General features: G+C 46.9%; 1 pseudogene; it reads left to right on the top strand.

The window, feature by feature from the left end:
- The first annotated feature begins 533 nt into the window (after positions 1-533).
- LOC126394660 (UDP-glucuronosyltransferase 2A2-like) lies at positions 534-3,858 on the top strand (annotated as a pseudogene).
- The last annotated feature ends 3,647 nt before the right edge of the window (positions 3,859-7,505 follow it).

Raw genomic sequence — 7,505 nt, forward strand, 5'->3', positions numbered from 1 at the left:
TGCAATGCAAGAAAGCATCATTTGTTTATATCTTTAATGATTATCTTAATTTTCCGAACGTGGGGATGCGGGTGGGGTCCGCGTCAGCTGTCCGGAGTACATCCACCCATACCCAAGGGTTCCACTAGTAAAATCTGGCCATATCCACCACTGGACAGGACCAAATCAAGTGTGTGGCCTAATTTATGAGTAGGTCCGGTGGTGTGCAGGGTGAGATTAAAAGACTCAAGCAGGTGCATAAAATCATTTACACAAATTTTAGCAGGACAGCAAACATGGATGTTAAAATCACCAAGAATTCAAACTCGAACAAAGTTGGAAATAGTGTTCGAGAGAAAGTCTGCAAACTGTATATATGTATATGTATACATATATATATATATATATATATATATATATTTATTTAAATCTATGTACCTGCTTAATTTCCTGTTAAATTTACCTGCTGTCACAAACACGGTTAAAGAAGAACACCTGAATGAAAACAGGAAGCAGGAAGTAAAGTGTTTCCTGGGGACTGTAAAAAGTGATGTACACGTTGACCTCACTCAGAGCGGCCGTCGGTTTGAAAACAAGATGAAAAGGTGAAAACATGAGGCGTGGCTGGAGACGTGATGTCATGAGGTGATCTGACAGCACTCGGCTCTTTTCTGTGAGCGACCTCTGATCAGTCTGGACTTTGGAGCTTCAGCTTGTTTGCAGATTTCACACAGAACACATAGACGAGTAGTCACGATGAAGGGCTCTCCTTCTCCTCCTGCTCCTCCTGTTCCTCCGCTTCTTCTTCCTCTCGTTCTCCTCTTCCTCCTCCATCCCAACGCTCCAGCTGATGGCGGCCATGTTCTGGTGTTCCCAGGCGAGTACAGCCATTGGTTGAACATGCGGAGCATCATGGAGGAGCTAGTGAGGAGGAACCACTCTGTCACCATTTTAGTTTCAGACGCCTCGCCATCAGTCGACTACAACAACCGCCGCGATGCAGCCAAGTTCAACTTCCTGGTTTACAAGGTAACGTCCAGCTCAGACGTCACATGATGTGATTTTTACCGACAGCCACGTTCAGTTTCTCTTCTTGACTTCCTACTGAGACAAAAAATAAGTTGTCTCGAGATGTGATGTCACCGAGCTGTGCGGTCAGTTGTTGGCAGGTAACCCCTGAACGCTTTACTGGGGCCCGTGTGACACATGAAGACGAACCAGAGAGACGTCAGTTCTGATGTCAGACGTCAGAAACACAGAAACAACTGAACATCTGTGACAGGAAGTTCTCACGTCCGACATGTTTCAATGTTTTCTGTTTCAAATGTTTTGATTACGACTCAGCAGATGGTTGGTTGGTTGTTTTTTTCTCCAGGTCCCGTTCAGCAGAGCCGAGTTTCACGGCCTCACAAAGGACTTCATCCACTTCTTCACGTACGAGTCTCATGTCTCGTCTTCGCTGCAGAACTTTCTGAAGGTCGTTGATTTCATGCGCCGGTCGCTCGTCTTCGGGAAGCAGCAGTGTGACTCTATGTTGAAGAGCGAGCAGCTGATGGCGACTCTGAGGACTGCCGGGTTTGACGCCGTCCTGCTGGACCCGATGGTGATGTGTGGCGACCTGGTGGCCGATGTGCTCAGCCTGCCGCTCATCATCTCGCTGCGCTTCTCGTTCAGCAGCATCCTGGAGCGGCATTGCGGCCACGCGCCGGCGCCGCCCTCCTACGTCCCGGTGGCTCCGCTACCATACAGCGACCGCATGACATTTGGGGAGAGACTGATCAACACCATGACATACATGATGGTGTCAGCAGTGTCCAAGCTGTTCATGGGACTGATTGATAACTACTACAGCGAAGTCAAAGGTTAGAGTTCCATTCTTCAATACTCAATCAATCAGTTGTATTGATCTCCTCAGTTACTCGTCTCAGTTACTCGTCTGGTATGGAGGCCCAGGAGGAACAAGTGTGTGTGCACTTTCTGTGAGACCGAGTGGTCACTTCCTGTGACACTGAGTGTCCACTTCCTGTGATCTTAAAGTCAAAATGTGAAAATGAACAAACAAAAACATCAAAATAAAAAATGATAATTAAAAATCCTGAGAAAATAAAACCTGTCCTTTCAGAATAAAAGCCTGATGTGCTGTTTCCTGTGTGGACAGGAAGTCCCAGCAGCATCTGCAGGACTCTGGGGAATGCCGACATTTGGCTCATCAGGACCTTCTGGGACCTGGAGACGCCACGACCGACCCTGCCCAACTTCAAACACGTGGGCGGTCTGCACTGTAAACCAGCCAATCAGCTGCCAGAGGCATGAACTGACAGGAAGTTTTATTTTGAAATTCTACACATCTTCAGACATGTATGGTGGCGATAGCAATGATGAAGATAGTGAGGATGATGTAATGATGATGTCACGTCTTCCAGGACCTGGAGGCGTTTGTGCAGAGTTGGGGTGATGCCGGTGTGGTGGTGGTTTCCTTCGGCTCCATGGTAACCAACCTGACGACAGAGCGTGCTGATGTCATCGCTGCTGCCTTGGGACGAATTCCACAGAAGGTCAGAAGCTCCGCCCACACACAGAGAGAGAAATATGGGTTCAGGGTTGTCAGGAAAACTGAGCATCTGATGGGCTGATCAATCGGCGGGGGAAAGTAACTGAATACTTCAGATACTTTACTGCAGCACATTATACTCGAACTGAACCAAGACCTGTGATGTCAGGACTGGTTCTTACTGGTGGCATCTTGGCAGCATCATGACAGCATCATGGTGGCATCATGATGACACTTGTTTTATTTTCAGGTCATCTGGAGGTTCAGAGGAGAAACTCCGAAGACACTGTCAGCAAACACTGAGCTGTTTGATTGGATCCCTCAGAACGACCTGCTGGGTGCACACACACACACACACACACACACACACACACACACACACACACAGCAGCCCGTTCTCATTCCGACTTCCTAAAATTCGCCGCTTTGTCAGATTTCTGCCTCAAACTCCAACGCCAGACGTCACCTGTCGCGGTGGTATGATACACAGACGGGCGCTGTCAGGTTGGAATGATCTGAACACATGTTTACACGCTTCCCTCTCAGGTCACCCGAAGACGAGAGCGTTCGTGACACACGGCGGCACCAATGGTCTGTATGAAGCTGTGTATCACACCGTGCTGCTGGTTGGAGTCCCACTGTTCGCAGATCAGCCCAATAATCTCGCCCATTTCAGCCGCCGCGGCGCTGCCATCGTCCTGGACTTCAACCATCTGACAAGCTGACAGAGGCGCTGCATGCTGTCATCAATGAGCCGAGGTGAGGATGACGTCACAGGAAGTTTGAGTTCATGATTATTTCCTGACATTTCTTTTCAAAATAAGAGCCCTGACTTCCTGCTGAATCAGCTCCTTCAAGATAAAAGCATATTAACATTTATTAATAAAACACCAGTGTGACCAGTTTTTACCCCCATGATGCTCAGCTACAGGTCCAGCATGCAGCATCTGTCAGTGCTGCACCACGACCGCGCGGTGGCGCCGTTGAGCACTGCTGTCTTCTGGGTGGAGTTTGTGATGCGACACGGCGGAGCGCGACACCTGCGGTTGGCGTCACATGACCTGAACTGGTTCCAGTATCACAGCGTGGACACCTTCGCCGCCCTGCTGGTCACCATGACGACTGCTGCCGTCGTCTGCTGGGGGGGCGTCTGGTGCCTCCTGCACCACTGCAGCAGACATCGAATCAGAGAAAAGAACGACTGACAACACATTTTCACGTTTCAATAATAAAATAAATCAATAATCGAAGAAGATTGAACTGAATTTTAATTTTGTTCATTTAAATAAAGTTTAAAGATTGTATTTAAAATAAAAGTTCAAACACGATGTTTGTTTCGTTCATCAGCACAGAACATGCTCAGAAGTAATCTGATTACCTTCAGGTGTGATCTGATTACCTTCAGGTGTAATCCGATTACCCTTTTGCAGTAATCTGATTACCTTCAGGAGTATTCAGATTAGCAGAATCAGTAATCTGATTACCTTCAGGAGTATTCAGATTAGCAGAATCAGTAATCTGATTACCATTTGAAGTAATCTGCTGCTCTGCCAGTCTGTCTTGCTATTTGTTGTTGTCTGTTTGTATGTTTGTTGTTGTTTGTTGCATTGCTTGTTTTGTTTTTGCTGATGTTGCATTGTCCGTTCTGCTGCATGTGTGTGCTATTTTTGTTGTTGCTGTGCTGCGTGATGCTGCTCTGTTAGCCACTTTATGCTGTTTGTCCCTTATGTGGTGCATGTTGTATGTGTTGCTGTTTCTTTTATCTTTTGATACCCCTCTAATCCCTGTCCCCTTCTCCTCAAGAGGCTCTTGCCTTTTGCCAGGCCGCCATTGTAAATAAGAATTTGTTCTTAATTACTTGCCTGGTAAAATAAAGGTTAAATAAAAATAAAATTAAAAAAATCCGATTACCTCAAATCTTCAGTTAAGAGGCCTGTTCTCTTTAACCAGCCCGGTGATGTTGACACGCTGACGGATAAAGGCCTGTCTCAATTAAAGGCCTGTCTCATATACATTTGTTATAGATCATTATTCACGTCGGCGGCAATGACACCCGGTTACGCCAATTGGAGGTCACTAAAATTAATATTGCCTCAGTGTGTGAATATCCTAAAACTATGTCGGACTCCGTAGTTTTCTCTGGACCCCTCCCAAATCTGACCATTGATGACATGTTTAGCTGCATGTCATCATTTAATCGCTGGCTGTCCAGGTGGTGTCCAGCAAACAATGTGGGTTTTGCCAATTATTCGTTAATAATTGGCAAACTTTTGGCATTCATCCCACTTTGGATGGAGCTGCTCTCATATCTAGAAACCTGGCAAAGATTATTAGTAATTCAAAAACCTGACAACCCAGAGTTGAGATCAGGCGCCTCATTTATAAAGGCTGCGTACACACAAAAGAAGGCGTACGCCACTCTTAAGCAGAGTTTGGGATTTATAAAAAACAAACTTGACGGGAGAATGTGCAGTCCTCCACGCAAACTCTGACCCTGCCGTACGCACATAAACTGGAGAAATGAGAAACTGCGACTCCGATGGCAGAAGGACGAAACGTCCTTCTGATACCATTGTGTGTAAAATAAATCAAAATATGACCTCTCACAGATGATATGAAGAGCTAATTTGGAAAAAATAAATAAAGCCGTTTTTACAGTACATAAACTCCTGTGTGATTAATACTCACATAACACATGATTCAGGATGATAAATAGTTTAGTTTAGTTTATTTACTTTATTAATCCCCCTGAGGGGAAATTCAATGTTTTCACTCTTGCTAAATAAAGACAGAGATAATCTGTCGTTATCTCACACACACCTGTATCTCGTCAGACAATTAAGATATTAAGCTATCAAAAGGCACACACTCACAGTGCGTAAAGACACACAATTTGGCACTGCTCGAGGATGTGGCGGATGGGAGACTTCGGGGGGAGCGGCTCTTCAGGGACCAGCAAGATCCATTGGCCCATGATGACGAGTGGCTCATGAGCCGGTTTCGACTGTCACGCGCTGTGATCCTGGACCTCTGTGATGCGTTGGGCCCGGCCCTACAGAGGAGCACCCACAGGAACCACGCCGTGCTAGTCCCTCTGCAGGTGGTAACAACACTCGGTTTCCTGGCAACCGGCACCTTCCAGAGGGAACTGGCTGACAGGTCAGGGATATCCCAGCCTACCTTCAGCCGCATTATGCCAGACGTGTTAGGAGGTATGATTGGTTTGTCACAATGGTACATTAACTTTCCTTACATGGTGGGTGAACAGGCAAACAAAAAAATGCAGTTTGCAGCAATGTCCAGTTTCCCCAATGTAATCGGGGCTATTGACTGCACTCATATTGCAATAAGAGCACCAAGTGAGAATGAACCTGCTTTTATTAACCGTAAGCATGTTCATTCCATAAACGTTCAAATCATTTGTGATGCGAACATGGTGCTAACAAATGTAGTGGCTCGTTGGCCTGGTTCTACCCATGATTCGTTCATTTTAAGGAACAGCAGTGTGGGGCGCAGACTGGAGGCTGGAGCTGTGCAGGATGGCTGGCTTCTAGTTAAGGATTGTTCATGTTGAAATATTGCAATTACACTCTACTGCAGAACCTAATCCACCATTCTCTGACCTTGCAGGTGACAGTGGACGATGGCTGCTTACCCCGTTTCAAAACCCACAGAGCGCAGAGGAACGCCGTTACAATGTGCGTCACAGCCAGACGCGCGTTGTTGTGGAGCGGGCCATTGGGCTGCTGAAAGGCAGGTGGCGGTGCCTCGATGCCACAGGAGGGCGTTTGTGTTACACACCTGCATAAAGATTGTGTATTATTTCCATTTCCTAGAGAGACTGTTTAGATCTTTTCAATTAAAAAAAGACAACACCAAAATGTTAGGCTGTTAAACCTTTGCATAAAACTATTTTTGTCCTGTAGGTGTGTAAGATTGTGAGGGCTTGTGCTGTGCTACACAACATGGCACAGAGGGAGAATGTGCCACCACCACCACCTGAGGCCAATGTCATCCCTGACCCGACCCCCACCCCCCCGTGTGTGAGCAAAATGCTGCTGCTGTGCGCCAGCGTCTGGAGGTGATGCAACGCATATAACAAAAACACACAAGAGGTGGAGAAATTATTTTTTATTTACCAACTGTTTAAGTGTGTCATTTATGGCTGTTAAGACAGTTTTGATGTCTCACAACTCGTTAATTGCAGTGATTGTGTCCCTCTGTACTTGCAGGACTGCATCTGTCAGGACACGGCTGCTGTGGGAGGACACACGAGGTGCTGTGGCGTCTCCGGCCTCTCCAGCCTCTCCAGCCTCTCCAGCCACAGGTGGAGCAACACTGCTGGAACACCCAGGGGCTGCAAAGACTTTTGTGAATGACGTCTCAATTGTGTTTGTACTGTACATGTTCATTTTTTTTGTAATTTCAAAGAAGACATACACTTACCTGCATCATCCGGTGCTTCTGGCACATTTGGTGCTTCTGGCGCATCTGTGTCCCCCTCCGCCTCTGTCGACACGCCACTTAAGAGGGACTCACCGATTATTCCCGCCAGCTTCTCATCTGTGGGGGTGAGCTCCGGTGTCCCCTTCCCCCACCAGTTGCACATACACTTCTTTTGTGTAGGGCCAGGCGCTTTTTTGCCTCCACTTTTATGTCTGACCATTTCTTCTTAATTTCGGCCGCAGTCCGGCCCTCTGAGGCAACGTTGTTGACAGCATCTGCCACATGCTGCTGCTCTTCCGCCTTTTTGGCATTAGTAATGCCCACGCTGTGCCCACCAAACAACACAATTTTTTATTTTTTCCACCTCATCTACAAGAATTTCCACTTCACATTGCGTGAAACTTCGTTTCTTTGCTCTTTTCCCCTTCAGTCTCGGTATGAATGAATATGTATCAAGGGTGTTCCCCCGACCTTTTATAGCCACTGAAGTGACATAAATCGGTGCCTGGAAATGGGCCTGGCGGCTCCC

This window comes from Epinephelus moara, chromosome 8 (assembly GCF_006386435.1).
Source record: "Epinephelus moara isolate mb chromosome 8, YSFRI_EMoa_1.0, whole genome shotgun sequence".
Classification (NCBI taxonomy): domain Eukaryota; kingdom Metazoa; phylum Chordata; class Actinopteri; order Perciformes; family Serranidae; genus Epinephelus; species Epinephelus moara.